The 17982-nt window shown below is 39.4% G+C and overlaps 1 protein-coding gene across 8 annotated transcripts in view; it reads right to left on the bottom strand.

Annotated features, from left to right (window-relative positions):
• The window catches only part of FNDC3B (fibronectin type III domain containing 3B), a 364503-nt gene that overhangs the window by 328818 nt on the left and 17703 nt on the right, over window positions 1-17982 (bottom strand). The window contains exon 2 of one of the 8 annotated variants that reach the window (XM_063602599.1): window positions 11604-17842. The exons of the other annotated variants lie outside the window; for them this stretch is intronic. The gene's annotated coding sequence lies outside the window, so the exon portion shown is untranslated. The remainder of the gene's footprint in view (window positions 1-11603; window positions 17843-17982) is intronic. 8 annotated transcript variants of the gene reach the window in all.

Raw genomic sequence — 17982 nt, 5'->3', positions numbered from 1 at the left:
ATTGATAGCCACAAAATGCCAAGATATTGTCATTACCCCAGGAAATGCAAACTACAAATTCTCCCAGGTCTCTCAAACTCTATAGCCTCTCTGTCCAATACTAGAACCACTAGCTACATGTAACTATTTAAATTTAAATTACTTAAAATTAAATAAAACCTTGAATTCTATTTCTCAGTCACACTAGCCACATTTGAGAAATCAACAGCCACATGTGACTAATGGGCATACGCATACTAGATAACGCGGGTATTTCCATAATTTCAACAATTCTATTGGACAGCACTGCTATAAAATGCCGTATTTTCATTGAAGAAAATGAAGGATGAGTTTCCGACATATGAACTACTAGTATTTAACCAAAGGAGGCACTCCAGCAGAGTTGTTAAGGGCCAGTACTCATGAACTCAACTGTTACAATTCTGACCCGGCTTGACCACTTAGCACTGGGATTGGAGCCAGTTACTTCACTCTCCATGTCTCAGTTTCTATCTGTAAAACAAGGATAAATACAACATCTATCCTCGTAAGACCATGGTAATGAGAAAATGACTTCATACGGAAGTGCTCGCTATGTTAATTTTCGCTGTCATTATTACTAAGCCCTACAATATGCTTCAAAGCCCCCAAAAATGTGCATATCCTTTTTTAGCTAATAAGTATTTTGTTCCTTTGAATGTGTGTGACAACCAGCCTCCATGCTGTCTTGAGGTATTTGAGAGAAAAACTAAGATTCACTAGCCACAATCTGACTTATAAATCTGACCACCTTTCATAAGACTCTTCACCGAGAATAAATACAAATTAATTCTGATTTTATTTCACTGTTTTTAACAAAATAAAAATTTTAATGAATCAATTAATGGACTATATACACATATAAACCAGGTTAGTTTTTCCAAGTCAGGCTAAATTCATACCATTAAGGTGTATAAATATATATATATACCTAAAGATCCATGAGCCCATAAAACCATTTACTTATTCTATAAATCCTTAAGACTTTGCCTTAATAATCACCTGCAATTAGCAAATACTTTGCTTGAATGGAAACCTGCTATTAAAGTTATGTCCAACTCAATGAAAATTCCAAATTAGTTGAGTCTAAACTAACGATTGAGTAAGCTTAGGGTATACTATATTTAGCCTATTTGAAATAGCTGGGAAATATAATGACTGAAAACACATAAAACTGAAGAACAGTGTGTTTCTACACAATAGTTTTAAAGTTTATGAAGTGTCTTATTTTTTAATTGAATAATTAAGTCTGAAAAATAGACTAATTTTTAGCACTATCAAAACACGCATTTGTTACTGTGAATACTTTTTTCCACATATAAGAAAAAACATTTTGTCAGCCAAAACCAGTAACCTTGAAAAATGCTGATTAGTTAGAAATTGCATAATCCTGACCAATTTTTGCAGCAAAAATGCCTGTATTTTTCCTGAAAACTTTTTGTTTTAAATTAGATGAAAATATATTTCTGAAAGAACTTATCTGAAAAACATACTGAAATATTGAAGGATGAAATAATATGCCTGACATTTGCTTCAGAATATTACAGCAAGGAGCAGAGAATGAAAACGGGTAAAGATGAAACAAGACTGGCACGAGCTGATTGTCAAGGCTGGGTAATAAGTCCAGGGGGATCCACTACTATTCTCTACTTTTGTCTATGTTCAAATTTTTCTCATAAATTACAATGTTTTTAAAAAGCTCATCTAAGAAAAGTGTAAGGTGTTTTTGGCTTAAAGTAAAAGGTAAATGCTAAATATGTGATAGCAAAGATACATTAGTTTCACAGTCAGTAGCCGGAGTGCTAGGATTCTGCTCTTCTCCCCTCGTCAGCCACTACAGACAGCAGGATTTACGATTATCCCAAACAACTGTATGTCCAGGGGAGTGTTGATTCTTTCATGCGACCTGGTTTTGGATCTTGTTTATCTCTTTCTTCACCAATTCCAGAGAAAGAAAACCACAGGGTAGATTGGCTAACACACTCCAGAAATAGCCAAGGGTCTTATTTTGATATCATAATTCTTGAGTCCAAGATGTACCCTATTTTTTAAGACTTTCAAAAGGTTGCACTCTATTGACAGATCTCAGTTTAGCACCAGAACATCTAAAATTGCAGTTACGGTAAAAGGATGATTTAATCCCCTAATAACGGCCTGGAAAAATGTTAGCATGTTGAAAATATTTCACGTTCATATCATTTCAAAAGTGCAGAAGATAAGCACCTACAGATTTTCAATTAGAGGTTAGCCAACATTGAGACATCATACATGCCCTGGAAAGAAAAGGGAGCAGGGGACCTGGAATTCAGAGACTGGAATGGAAGCAGTAGCTTGACTTCTCCCTTTATTTGCCACAGTGCCCTAAGTAAGGAAAGGCACACAACTCTCAGACTAGGTTTTCTCATCTGAAAACTGGGATAATAGTCACTGTGTTCACACCACAGGGTCACTGTGAGAATGCTACAATAAACGATATATATAATAGAAACAGATTTGGAAATACTGTGGTATTTAAATATAAGGCATCACCTTGTAAACTGCTTTAGTAGCCCCCCTAAAATGGCTTTAGGCTATTCCCCTACTTGGAATCTGAAAGGGGAAAAGGCCAGTTAAATTGAAGAAGACTAAATGGGATTGTCAGCCAGATTCCACAACTCCCTCCCAGTGAAGCTGAAACAAGAGCCACCTGGCCAGAGCATCAAAAGGGCACTGGACTGAAAAGTCAGAGAGCTATGAAAAGTCAGCACAGCAGTCTGGAGAGTAGAGAAACTAAGGCAAACCAGTAAGACTAAAGGCACGCAAAAACAACTTTAAAAACCCACTCATTCACCTATGTAACAAACCCACACGTTCTGTACATGTATCCCAGAACTTAAAATTAAAAAATAAAAATAAGTAAATTTTTAAAACCCACTAATTCTTCAAAGATCTCAACCTTTGCCTAAAAGTATTAATAGAGATATTTAGTTGCTCTAGCCACGTAAAAGCAGCATTTTACAAAACATTTTGCTTAGGAAAATAAAATGAATGAATACCTAAGAACATCTGATTTGATTTTATTAAGATATTCAAAACTGTCCACTTCAAGTGGAGACAGCAGCCAACAGCAGAGCCCTCTCCTGAGGATTCCACGCCCTCACCCTCCCACAGGTATCGGGGTGACCTGCTAAAATGACTGGCAGCCCTGGCGAAACTCACCGGGAGGTTACCAGGTCAAGTAAATTGACAGCAACGTTTTGCAGCAGAAGTACAAGAAGCTGACCTAAATAACTAAATGAAGGACAGGAAAATATGTAACACAGAATAAGATTTACAAAGGAATATGGAGTTTCAGGAGGGGAATGATGTTATGTCCCCTCCCTGAAGACCACAACTGCCTGGCTACAAACCCTAAGTCCACAACTGACTAGCTTTTAACTTCAGGCAAGTTGCTTACCCTCTCACTACCTCTGCTTCTTCACTGGCAAAGTGGAAATAATAAACTAAAGCACCTAATTCAGGACACTGTGAGGATTAAATGAAGAAATGCATGTAAAGCATTTAGAACAGTGTCTGGCACATAGCAAGCATTCAGTCTGGGCTTATTATTAAATTTCCTGACAAAATGTTTTTATTCTTGCTATAAATGAGGGCTCCTCTGGCCGGGCACGGTGGCTCATGCCTGTAATCCCAGCACTTTGGGAGGCCGAGGCAGGTGGATCATCTGACGTCAGGAGTTTGAGACCAGCCTAGCCAACATGGTGGAACCCCATCTCTTCCAAAAATACAAACAATTACCAGAGTGTGGTGGCATAAGCCTGTGATCCCAGCCACTCAGCAGGCTGAGGCAGGACAATTGCTTGAACCCGGGTGGCGGAGGCTGCAGTGAGACGAGATTGTGCCACTGCACTCCAGCCTGGGAGACAGAGTGAGACCCCATCTCAAAAAAAAAAAAAAAAGGCTCCTCACAAAGTGTCCAAATACTTGCTCAGCAGTTCAGAAGGAGAACTACAAAATTAATTCAAGCAAAATGTCTGAGAAAACAGAGGGATGAGTATTGAAAGTGGGAGCCATGGTCGAGCCAGTCCATCATTAGCTTCTGTTCTTTCTGGTGCTTCCCCATTCACTCGGCAGAGCATCAGCTCTGACCCTGGGGATATAAAGGTGAACTTACAAGCCCTCTGCAGGAGCCCAGAATGGGAGTCCACTGGGGGGAATAGGTGGGTAACTAAACGACAAAAGCGTATAAGACAAAATAGAATCCCCTGAAAAGAGCAGCAGGGGCTATGGGATCCACCAGGATGAGCCTGAAGAGTTGGGAAAGGTAGACCGAAAGCAAGGCAGTCGCCCTGTGACTGAGGTGGAGGAGTGGGGAGGTATGACAGGCAGTAGAGACACAGGGAGGCCACGTACAGCCCAGAGGGAGAAGATGATGATGGCCTGAACGTTCTCTGCTCTCAGGAGTCGTAAGTATTCTCCCATTAATTCCCAGAGGAAGTCTCTTCAAAACAGGCAGGAGAAGGAAACACCTATAATAAGTCTTGCAGGTTAAGTGGCAGAGAAACAAACTGGTTTCCCTAGGTCTACAAAAGAGCCTGTTCTGTAGTACTAACTCTTGGACCACAAATCCCTAACAAGATGCAAACTTCTAAAGATTCTTAATGGGCCTGTTAAGTAATTTTTTTTTTCAAGTGTGATGACATTTTGCTCCACTGATCCAGGTGCAAAGACTGTACCAAAAACCCACCAGAGACTTTGCTTCGTATAGGAAACTCTTGATGTAATTGTAGCTCTATGACTCACGGTAATTATCTTTTTAAAGAAACATATAAAACACTAAGAAAGTGTACTTTTATTTTATGATCTTCTATAAAATAATAGCATTAGTATTTCATTCATAAGTGTAATAAAGTAACATCAAACAAGAAAAAAAGCAGAGTCCGACTCTGGTGCCTTAGTGAACGCAGAAAAGCCTTACAGATCAGATTTACAGTAAGCCAGACAAACTCATCTCCACACCACTTTCATCCTTCTCATCAAAAAGGTAGTAAGACTTCAAAAAGCACATCAATCAGGCCATTCTCGCTGTTTAAGACACAACCCCAAAAGAACTCAAACTAATTACAGCGCCACATTATATACAGAAAAATACCACTGCTGTCTGAATAATATCTAAACAGTGGAAATTTAAAAGGACAAAATTAGGAAGCAAAATAATAAAAGCCTAGAGGAGGATTTTGATAGCTCATGGAAGACTGGGTGAGGGTAGGAGACTGCGGACCAAGTCTTATATCTGCACAGGAGAAAGAACCAAGTTAGAAACCACTCTACATAAAGCAAGGAGGAAGAGCTGCAATCTGAGAAAAGGGTGATCTGGTACAAGACCCCTAAATCCACAATAAGAGAATATTGTGTATGTCTCAAAAAGAGAGTATCGTATATGTCTGCTACTGAACAATAGCAACAAAAATTTTTACACTTTTCAGTAAAAGTGCTTCAAAAGAGCTGCCTATGTTCACACACTCGTGCAACCAATTAAAAGTATAATAATCAAAATTAGTTCCTTTATTTTCAATGTATAGACCAGAATCTCAAAACAGATAAAAATTCCTTTCTGAAGTATGCAACTTAGTGTCACTTCTCCATGTGTAGCATTTTCTTCGAAAACACAAAACTTTGTTAATGTTCTTCTAACTCCCAAGTTACTCAGTAACCACAAGAGTAACTGAAAGCAGTCTGGGAACAGCAGCACGTAGATCCAGATCTTAATCTGAGCCTTGTGACCAAGCTTTACTAAATGGCTCAACCCAGACAAGTCCTGAGTTTCCCAGAGGAAAATGAGCTTTATTTCCTGAAGCCTGTAGCCACCTCTGTCCTGAAAGGACAGGAAATTATAGTAATTTTCACCAAAACTATATGTAAACAGGCTGCAGAAGGGAGTTACCTAGATATTGCCTTGGGCAGATATTAACTCCCTAAGTCTCAGTTTTCTCATCAGGAAAATAGGAATCACATCATTCCCCTTCCAGGGTTGATATGAAGGTACACAAGATCATACGTGGAATTTAAGACGCTCTAATGCCTAAAATGGCAAAACTTGGTGTTAGTATCATTATCGCCTCACTGCTCATCTCCCCAGGCCCACCTCCCACCCATATTGAACACCCAAACGTCATCATTACCCCTAGCAACCACAGAATCATGGGAAGACAGAACAGATGAAGTTTGGTAAGCTACTAAATAACAGTTGTGGGCTAACAGCCAGGTTATCAGACAAGCAAACGCAACCCAAATGAAGCTTCTTACCTGCATTTCTACATCAGCTGCAATGGTCTTGGTGTATCTCTACATTCCAAGCCTTCACGCATCCTTTGTAAATACTAAGAATCAGGGGTATTTAGGTTGACAAAGTAACTACATTAACCACATAATCATACCTCTACATCATTATCACCAAGAACAACAGTATTCCAAATATTAGACTCATAACTCTAAAGCAACAATTTCCTCCCCTCACTCTCTGGGAAAAAAGAAAGAAAGAAAAACTTTGCAGAGGAATAAAGTGGGAAGCCAGTGTTCTAATATAAACATGACAAGCCCAATTCTATCACTGCAATATACTTTCTGACTTCAGTACAAAAATCTTTTCTGACCATCTGGAGCTACTCCAGGCATGAGGCCAAAACTTTGTAATTCCTTTTCAAAGTAAATGACAGATCAGTAACTGCCACGTTGCTAATGCACAGCCAAAGGGAGCACCTCATATCCTATTCAATGCTCCCTGGAGTTTTACACATGTAGTAAAAACAAAGTGCTTCCAAATAAATCTGCCCACTTTCCAATATTCCAAACTGAACAGCGATCCTGTCACTTTTGAACAAGGCGGCATTTTTTCGGGTGTGATCCTATTACCCTATTTCACACACAGGAAGTAGGACTTCAAGTTTCACTAAAAAGTCATATCTACACTAAAATGAATCCTATGTATGTCCACTACTATTTCAGTTCTCCAGAAATGGCACATAGGAGTCTACCAGAAATTTTTTTTCTTTTGAGACGGAGTCTAGCTCTGTCACCCAGGCTGGAGTGCAGTGGCACGATCTCAGCTCACTGCAACCTCCGCCTCCCAGGTTCAAGCAATTCTCCTGCCTCAGACTCCTGAGTAGCTGGGACTACAGGTGCATGCCACCATGCCCGGCTAATTTTTATATTTTTAGTAGAGATGGGGTTTCACCATGTTGGTCAGGCTGGTCTCGAACTCCTGACCTCATGATCCGTCCGCCTCAGACTCCCAAAGTGCTGGGATTACAGGCGTGAGCCACCGCACCAGGCCTCTACCAGAAATTTTAAGAGGCTGTTCTCTGCAGTGCCTGAGATGCCCATAAGGTTGCAATAAACATGGGGTCACATATACACAGGGCAACAGAGGTGAACTCAGGATCAATGGGGACCCATAAAGTTGGTGGACACTTGTTTTTAAACCCCACTGACTAGCAGAATCACTTTCTTCATTCATCCAACACACCAAATGGAGAGCCTACTATGTGCCAGGTACTGCAGTGATGACGAATGAAATCAAATCTCCCAACACCTTTGCCAAAAATATAAATTTGAAGAGCCCAAAACCAGTTTCATGTAATATGCCACTGATAATAAGAGCCATTTGAAAGCTCAGAAGCTAAAATTTGATAATCTTCCCCTGGAGCATATTGAGTAGAAAGATGTCAGCCAGCAATGGCTATGGACTTCCTACATTTCAAAGAAATGAAAGTTATCTCTGAAGTCACACTTTGCATTGGGGAGTTGTCTTATCCTTTTAAGTAAAACATTTTAAAACTGAACAACCTGAAAATTCATCTGTTAGCCAACCGTTTCTTACAAAGACAAGTTAAAAGGAGTTTTACAGATGAATAAAAGATGAGTAAACAGTAGCTGGCCACTAATCACAAAATTAAGCAGCAGATAGATTATAAATAAAAATATAAAACGGGTCATTATGGGGCTGACTTAGTCCATCTGGTCTGCTTTAACAAAATACCTTAGCCTGGGTAATTACAAACAACAGAAATTCATTTCTTACAGTTCTCGGGGTTGGTAAGTCCAAAATCAAGGCACCAACAAATCAGATGTCTGGTGAGGGCTCCTTTCCTGGTTCACAGATGGTGCCTTCTTGCTGTGTCCTCACATGGTGGAGGGGCAATCAGGCTCCCTTAGGCTGTCTATCTAATCTATCTATCTATTTTAAGAGAGAGTCTTGCTATGTTGTCCAGGCTGGAGTGCAGGGGTTATTCACTCACTGCAGCCTCAAACTCCTGGCCTCAAGCAATCTTCTCACGGCCACAGCCTTCCACATAGCTGGAACTATAGATTCGCACCACCACAGCTGGCCCTTAAGCTTCTTTTATAAGGGCGTGAATCCCATTCATGAGGGATCCACCCTCATGATGTAACTGCCTCCTAAAGGCCCCACCTCTTAACACCATCACCTTGGGGGTTAGGATTTCAACATATAAATAAATTTGGTGAGGGGAGAGAGACACAAACATTCAGACCACAGCAGGGTCTCATCCTTCTGATGAAAAACTGTCCCTAAGGATAAATTCACAAAATCAGAGTAAGAGAGCTAGAAAAGGCATTAGAGATCGTCCTACTCTGATTTTACCCAGCTCCTCTCTTAGAGACTCTATTTTTTTCAGGTTGCCCTCAAAACATCATGTGATCATTACTAAAATAATGGCATCTGAATGTCCTGAGCCAACTCCAAATGGAACCCCTTGTGTCCTATCTGAGAACAGGAAAGAGATCAGCAATCATATCAGACAGTCACAGACAATTCAGAATCCTGGTAAGGGAAAGAGTAGAAACCTCAGTGCAGATTCCTCGTCACAGGAATGCATGAGGAGGACACTGTCCTCAGTCTTTGGGGCTAGAAGGGGAAGAGAAGTAAACGTTGACAGAATTATCCTTCTCAAAGAGTTTAACAGGCACAGTGGAAATTCCAAGGCAGATAACACTATCAAAGAAAACTGTTGGGAGGAGAATGGGTAGCAGGGGAGAGTATCAGCGATACAAGAATCTGAACAGAAGGACAATGTACAAGAAAAGGTAGGGACTTTCTGAAGGCATTTTTGGTGGCGGTGGGTGGGGATGAAGTAAACAGCAAAGAATAGACTGTACAAAAAGACAAAAATGCTATCTTATTTTAGGGAACTGTGGAACATTTGAAGAAAAATGGGGAAAATACAAAAAAAATCAAGACTTGCTTCAAAAGTATATAACGAAAAAATGTATTTAACAAGGAAGATAGGGAGAAAAGATACGTGTAAAGAAAGGACAGCAATGGATCATTCAAAAGAGAAATCTTAAAATCTATGAGAGCAAGATATGGTTTTGTAGCATTAGATCATACACCAATTTCACTTCCTTCAAAAGCATCACCAAAAAAAGTAATGCTTTAAAGAGAGACACTATTTTTTTTCTGACTCTGCCTACATTCACTTAATTCTTCATTCTCCTCTCATTTTGACCTAAGTTATTCACTTAAGATTAACTTTTTCTCAGTGATATACGGGCTTCAGGAAATAACTAATAGAAGTCAAAATGAGAAGAGGATGGATGGATGGATGGATGGATGGATGGATGGATGGATGGATGGATGGATAGATGGATGGAGAATGACTTAACAGTTTGGCAGAGTCAAAAAAAAAAGTACTTAGAAATACCATATATAATATCAGCTCTGCCCAAATTGCAAAATGCCAATCATAATACTTATACAATAATCAAACAATGATAAAGAGAAAATCCCACTTTCAAGAAGGAGAAAAGTGGCCAGGCGCGGTGGCTCACGCCTGTAATCGCAGCACTTTGGGAGGCCAAGCCAGGCAGCTTGGCTAACACAGTGAAACCCCATCTCTACTAAAAATCCAAAAAATTAGCCAGGCGTGGTAGCACACATCTGTCGTCCCAGCTACTCGGGAGGCTGAGGCAAGAGAATCACTTGAACCTGGGAGGTGGAGGTTGCAATGAGCTGAGATCATGCCCCTGCACTCCTGGGTGACAGAGAGAGACTCCATCTCAAAAAAAAAAAAAAAAAAAAAAAAAGAAGGAGGAGAAAAGTAGCAGAAATTGGGGTACTAGGGACCAATAACAGACACAGGCAGGAAGAAAGGAGGCAAATTCCCAACCCTAGAAAAGGAAAAGAATAAATTTGTATATAGTCTGCAAGGGGGCTGAGGGGTAAGGAGAAAAGGAATGGGGACTGAGCACTTCATGGTAATGCTGGCACTGATCAGCTTCCGGACATGTCCTTTATTGCATGTATAAAAAAACTATTAAGGAAGAAGTGAAACTGCACAAACTTAACCTCAGCACCAGCATGATTACCTCACGTAACTTCTTTTCTTAGTATCCCTAAACAGAAAGTCATTCAGATAAATAAGTTTATGGTTTTTGATAAGTGTCCCCTAGTAACCTGGTTTATGCATCATGCATTAGTTTGTGGAACTGAAAGGTTAATGCTGGAAAAAAAGATCAGAGATCTCTTTGGTTCTTTGCCCCGACTTAGTTAAGATTGTGTAACTTGTGCAAATATAACCATTTCCTGTCCGCTGAACAAAGCAATTAGTGGACTGGGTACAGTTTCTGAGACGATTTAAGGGAAGAAATCAATCTGGCCATGTCTCACTGTAGTTCATTCTAAAGAAAGAAAGAAAAGAGACAGGAAAATATAGAATATCACTATTTTGTTGCATAGAAGTCATTCTTGCTTTATATAACCTTCTTCCCCCACAGATTGTACATGACACATTAGGAAAAGAATCTGCTTCAAAACGGCTTGCAAAGAATATATCTAACACCCATAACTTCAATTTACTATTAAAAAGTAGGCCGGGTGTGGTGGCTCACGCCTGTAATCCCAGCACTTTGGGAGGCCGAGGCGGGAGGATCACGAGGTCAGGAGATGGAGACCATCCTGGCTAACACGGTGAAACCCTGTCTCTACTAAAAATCAAAAAAAATAGCCGGGCTTGGTGGCAGGCACCTGTAATCCCAGCTACTCGGGAGGCTGAGGCAGGAGAATGGTGTGAACCCAGGAGGCGGAGCTTGCAGTGAACCGAGATCCCACCACTGCACTCCAGCCTGGGTGACAGAGCGAGACTCCATCTCAAAAAAAAAAAAAAAAGTAATGTGCAGACCAGGCCATTTTAAAAGAAAAAATTGGTATCACTTCATGAGTTTAGAATAAGCATCCATTATTCATATAGGATGGGCTCTGCAAAAAGAAATATCAGGGAAGGAAGAGCAAAGAAAAGATGAAATGCAACCTGCGCTTCCAGTGACTTCCCAGGGCCAGTTCCAGGAGCTCAGGAGGTATAGAAACACTGCCTTCATTTTCCTCAAACCTTTATTGCTTAAACTAGCTTAAGTGGGTTTCTGTTATCTGCAATGCAATAATTATTGACTGAACAAGAAAAACCTTTCTATCTTCACATAATTTGAAGTATCTCAGTTATTCCTCTTGATTGAAAGTTCCATATGCCTCCAATAGTAAGAATTATAATTAGAACATGGCTTTAAAATTAAAATCAAACATAAGTTTTCACCTGGTTCAAACACATGGCATCTCAGTGTCAAAACAACATGTCCTGCTCCATCATTAAATCATTCATTCAATAAACACTTGCTGAGCAGTCTGTTTGCCAGTCTCTGTATATAAGAGAAGAGGAAAGTGTCGGTCTCTGCCTTCAAGGAATTTAGATTTTAGTGGGAAAGTCAAACAGAGGAATTAGACATCTCCCTGCTTCTTCTCTTGCCGCATCTTTACAGCTACACTCAAATAAATACTACTACTGATTGAACTGATGGCTCCCTAAACTTCAGGTACCAGTTCATGCAATCTATCTGTTCCTACAATCTTCTAGGTCTTCTAAAGGGCAAATGAGAAATGTGGAGGGGGCCTTTAGGGTTTTCTCTCACCATGGTAAGTATTCAGTCTCATGGCCTAGGGAAGACAGAGAAAAGCCTGGTGTGGGGCCAACTCATAAATGTGTCTTACCCTCTGCCCACCACCACCACTACACTCTCACCTGAGAGAACACACCACTACCACCCCCCACCCTAGCAACAGGACTGACTGACATCTAAAAGAATCTATACTTTTAAATTAAATCTACCATCTTTCATTACTTATATTTATTCAAAAGTTCACTACAAAACTGAGTCATGAGAATCCTAAAAGATAGTATTTGAGAATTGTCAATGGGCCCCACTGACTATGAGGGTTCTCTCTTCGGGAGGGAAACAAATTCTCCAAAAAAACAGATATTTAACAAGCACCAGTCAATTGAGTCCGAAGACCTCTCACAGCTAATAGGAAGTGACTACCTGGCTAAATCTTCACATTCTTGCAAATCCAAATATGTATTTCCTAAAGCTGAAGGCTGGAAGATTTAGATCTAAAGATGCCTAATTGGTTTGAAACATTTCAAAATGACAGTTCTCAATAAGTGAATCATTCAAAAGGAACTGCCCTAGGAATTAGTAATACATGCCCTCTATTTACCTAAAAGTTTTAATTCACTGGACTATAGATAAACATCCTTACATAAAACCATCCGGTCAGCATCCTGGAAAAAAGTATCATTATGCTAAAAGTTAAGCAAGTTTATACAGTCTATCAGGTATTAATGTTTTCCATGATTACTTTTCCATGGCAAAATGAATTGCGTTATTGACTTAGAAAAATAAACAATACGCCTAACTTGTATTTGTGCCCTGACTTCTTGCCAAATTTAAGTATACTAGATAAATTTCAAATAAATAGCTCAGACAATCTATAACAGAGGCCAGGTGGCCAGTTAATAATCCATAAAGTCACTTTCAAACCTAAATTCTCAATCAAGAAAACAATTTTTCAGATGCAAACTTTTGACTCCCAAATGCCGAGTATCAGGAGAGATTTTTCAAAGCCTTTTAAGTCTTTTATATATAAGCTTCAAATTCCCCCATGCCATGGAGAACAATTAGTGTCAGGAGTCCTGAGGAGAACTAATCTGAGACTTATCCAAAAACCCACTGGGAAGGTGTATGGATCACAGGACTTCTTACTATTAATATCAAAAACGCCACTAGAAACCTCACTCTTTTTTTTAAGTGAAATATAAATTCAGAAAATATTTTTAAAATGCTCCCAAATATGTATTATGTTACGTGCTATCATCAAAATGTATTTCTACAAAACACACATATAAGTTACACTAGTACTACACTTATTAAAAAAGTAAAGAATTCCATGCTTTGCTGCTTCCTGTAAGCATTAATAGTGACAAATAAATAAGGAAAATAAACATTATGGAAGATGTTGGTTTTGATGAAAACCAGAAACAAAATGTCAGAGGCAAAATGGTCACTGCTCTAGGCAAACTGCTAAAGATTTTGGGAATTAGGACATGGAGAAAAGAAAATGTTCATAAAACTTTCTTGGTTCATTGATATGCTCCTATGAAGATGGTAGAAACTCCTTGTTTTTCCAATATTTCATTTCAAGAAGCAACAAAGAAGCTCTATATGTACAGTCAATACAAAACAAATATATGACCGGAAGTTATGGTGCTAATATGACAGGTTCTGTTTAATAGAAACTACAGATCCATTAAAATGAGATGATTTACTCTGCCTCCTCTAGACACAAAGACTGAATGTCTGCTTCTTGTAGTATTGGCTACTAATACTCCTCTGATTTCAAACAAGTCCTTTCAACTTAAGGTCCTCTTCTCATTATGTATTTCATGGGAAAATGTGATATTGAGTATCTTAGAATGAATTATATACCAACTGAGGATCTGTAATAGAACATCCCAATAAACCAAATAATATATCAAAATAGCAATAAAAATCTTTGGCTTATCTAAAAAGGAAAAATGTAAGAGGGACATCAACTTGCTACAAAAAAAAAAAAAAGAAAATTAAGGATCTCATTCTTAAAGGACATAACAGTAGCAGAAACCAAGTCAGCCCTAAGATTTGGAAATGTAACTCTGCAAGGCAATATGATTAGAATGTACAAAGACAGGTTCACATTTTTTTCCTCTGTAACACTAATAATATTTTCTTCTTGTTATTGAAACCACAAAGTAATTGATTACCCTAATGAATATACAGATTTTCTTCAACACGAATGTTGCTTCTGAAAAGCAAAACTAATATTCCGAGAGAAAGCTCTGACAAAGCCCTCCTTCAAGCAAGTTTCCAGCAGCCAGTGGGACATGTGAGCAACTAGGCAGTTTGCAAACATGTGGTTAAAACGTCCACACTTGTGCCAATTCTGACAATATTTAAAAAGGTTTCCTAGACACCTAACTTGCACGTAAATCCATACATGAGTTCAGTGTGGATTAGAGCCAAATGTCTCAATAATAGAGATTCAGAATTTCAAGTTTTTAAAAATGACACTCCTTCCAGCCCAAGAATCAACCTCTATGTAGCACTGTATGCTTTTTTTTTTTCCTCCCTGCAAATTAGAAAATTAAATTTTCTTCATTTCCAGCCAGGGGCCACTCAAACAAATCTAATGGGTGTAGACAGCATTTCCTGCCTACTGCAAGGAAATAATGGGATTGTCATTATTAACATGGCCCAAGGCATGCACTGAGGTGGGGCACTGAAGAAACTGACCTTTAATTTTCATCAGTTAGACTGCACTGACTGCCTCATTTAAAAAAAAAAAAAAAAAAAAGGTAGATGTTATTTTTCTCCAGCATTAAAGTCTAACACTAGCTCATTCACTCTCATAGAGCAAGACAGGCTTCGATCCCTATTATCCTTTCCATTCAACTGTGTTTATGTCTAGAAAAAAACCTGCCAGTAAAAGTTTTGTTCTTCCCCCCAACCCCTTTTACTTTTTTGGAGCTAGGCTTCCAATTTACAAGAAGTTGGTGAGGTTTAGGTACCTCTAAAGCAGATAAACTATTCTACTGATTGACATCTCTGCCAAACATTCCATGTCATTTCAAAGAAAAGTGCATCCAAACAACAATGAGCGGCAAAGGTGGCTAGGATCTCTAGAAATACTTCATGTACTTAACCTGCAACACACTGTTCCCCCACAGTGGTGTCTTTACACCATGACAGAGATGAAGGATGCTGTCTGCAGTGGTGACCCAGAGATGAAAGGCAGAGCTTGGGAGCCCAACAGCTGCATCCACTAATGTCAAGACCTGATCGCTCTTAAAAAACAGAACAACATCCACAAAAAGAGAGAAGGAATGGGAGGGAGTGACTCCCCTTTATTACAACATTCCTTTGATCTTAGACTTAAGAAAGGAAGCAGAGCTGTCATATATCTATTAAAAAGGGACAACCTCTCTTTAAAGGGGCAGAAAGGAAGAAAAATATTGGTAGAAGTAGCACTTGCAGTAACTAGGTACTGCTTGGCATTCAGATGTGCTTTCCCCCACAGGTGCTTTTGATATATATTATTTCATTTTAGGCCCACACCACCTCACTAAGATAAACAGCTCGAGTATGACATTAAGGATGAGCTGGAAAGCTGTCACATGAACAGGGACACTCAAGGAGCCAAAGGCAAGGTCAAGACAAAACTGATGGCTAATATTCACATACGCTTTTAAAGTAACTGGGAATGTTTTTAAATAATTATCCCATTAAGAAATACATCCAACAATTAAATCTGTCTGTAGTCACAGAGTAAAGCAATAAAATAATAAAACAGCAGCAGCTACCACTTACTAATCACTAGTTCAAAACACTACGTTGAGCCAAATAGTCATAACAAGACACAGAGACTGAGCATAAAACACTGAGAGTCCTAAGACACTGAGAGACTGGGCAATTAAACCAGTTAGAGATGTGCACAGCACAGTTCCAAACTCAGATGTTTCCAGAGCACCAAAATATTAACTCCAAGTTAAGTGAGTAGTTTCCCATGTCCCCTCCAAATATGAAAACTGTACATTGTAACCGGCTATTATCTATAGACAAGGGCTCAAGAATACCCAAGAAGCATAGTCTCCTTAAAAATGTTTCCTTTTCATCTAACGCAACTTGCCATTAAACTTTCTAGAAAATCATTCTATGCTTTCTCATGAAAAATGTTATGAAAGATTATTTCTTGGCTAAAACTGAAACTTACTGAAGATATACAAATACACCAATCTGTGTTAAAAACACATTTTTAAAAAAAAAAAAAGTCCTTCATTAGTCTGCCAAGCAGGACGTCTGACATCAGGCTAGAATCCTCCCTCTGTTGGACTCACCGATGACTCAGTGGAAACTAGAATTTGGAAAACCTGCCATCCCACATGAAACATACTAGGAACAGGCCGGGCGCAGTGGCTCACGCCTGTAATCCCAGCACTCTGGGAGGCCGAGGCGGGCGGATCACGAGGTCAGGAGACTGAGACCATCCTGGCTAACACGGTGAAACCCCGTCTCTACTAAAAAATACAAAAAATTAGCCGGGCGTGGTGGCGGGCGCCTATAGTCCCAGCTACTCGGGAGGCTGAGGCAGGAGAATGGAGTGAACCCTGGAGGCAGAGCTTGCAGTGATCGCACCACTGCACTCCAGCCTGGGCGACAGAACAAGACTCCGTCTAAAAAAAAAAAAAAAAAAGAAACATACTAGGAACAAACTCACTCACCTTCATCAGTGCTACATCCTTCCCTAGCCATCGCCTGTTCTCCCCTACTCACTCCCACTGCCCCTGCTCCTCACGAAAGCAAGGAAGACAAACATGCAACTAGAACGTTAATGGCAAACACTTCAGACCCAAAATCACACTAAATGAAGCTAAAATAATCTATTAGAGACATTTATTTGAATCCTCTGTTCTCTTTTTTGTCAACTAGTATGCCCTCATAGGTTTGAATGAACTCCTGAGAACACTGAAGTAATTTAAGAGAACTGCAAAGTGAAACATAAACAGGAAGTGACACTGTTTCCCTGTTTAAATTGAATATAATAAGCAAATGGTAAAAGCTAAAAAGCTATGTTTTCTAATTATTGAGATTGCCACGGGTGTCAATAAGATGTAATTAAAGATACAGGACAATAATCACATAGCAAGAAAATAGGTCCAAAATCAAATAAAACTGGAAATAATTATGTTTTTTCATTAGTGAAGAAATTGTATAGTACATTAAGATATGTATTGCTAAACAAAGCCAGAAATAAAATATAAACCTTAAAAATTGTTATCCATTTCTTCTCCTCCCACCTCGCTTTAAAAGAAAAAAAGGAGGATTTTTTAAAGATGAACTTCCGAAGAGACTCCAAATTACTGACTTTATAGTAATTTCCTTAAAAATGAGTATAAATACAAAGCAAATTTTGGTGATGGTGGTGAAAGTGTGAGGTTAGAGAGAAGAGAGTCCAAGCAATTTTAAAGAAATATAAGGAAATAAAACACTCAGATCCTAAAATTACAATCTATTCCTCCTTTGATAGATGCTTAAAACTGTTCTTTTTACCTCTTGAGGTATAATATTGATATTTAAGAAACTATGTACTCTTAAGAAGTAGTTGAGTGCTATGGTAATCTGCATCATGAGGACCTACCACAGCAAGTCGTGAAAGCTGGAAGGAGGCAAAGGCTTCCCCAGCCTCCAACTATAGAGAGAGGGGTCAGGTGGGCAGCCAGCATTAAGTACCACTTCTCTGGAGGTGCTGTACCCCCTACCCCCCTGTTCAGGGGCATTTTTAGCACTTACAGCCTCCCTCCTGAGACAGGAGAGAAAGGAGAAGGTGGTTCTAACAGTCCTCACCATTCTGTGGAAACAATCTCCAGAGAAGCACATAGCTCCTTCTAGACCACGAGGAATATTCCTGTGAAGAAGCCAGAAACGGTTTTTAGGCAACACAGCCTTGGGGGCTGCATCTTCACTTAGTGTCTTTGTCTACACCCCTCCACAAACACAAGGAAAGAAAGCAAGTCAGGCCGCTCTTCAGAGCCTTGTCCTTAACTC

The sequence above is a fragment of the Pan paniscus genome, chromosome 2 (genome assembly GCF_029289425.2).
Source record: "Pan paniscus chromosome 2, NHGRI_mPanPan1-v2.0_pri, whole genome shotgun sequence".
Lineage (NCBI taxonomy): Eukaryota > Metazoa > Chordata > Mammalia > Primates > Hominidae > Pan > Pan paniscus.
This window is presented reverse-complemented; position numbering and strand designations above follow the sequence as displayed.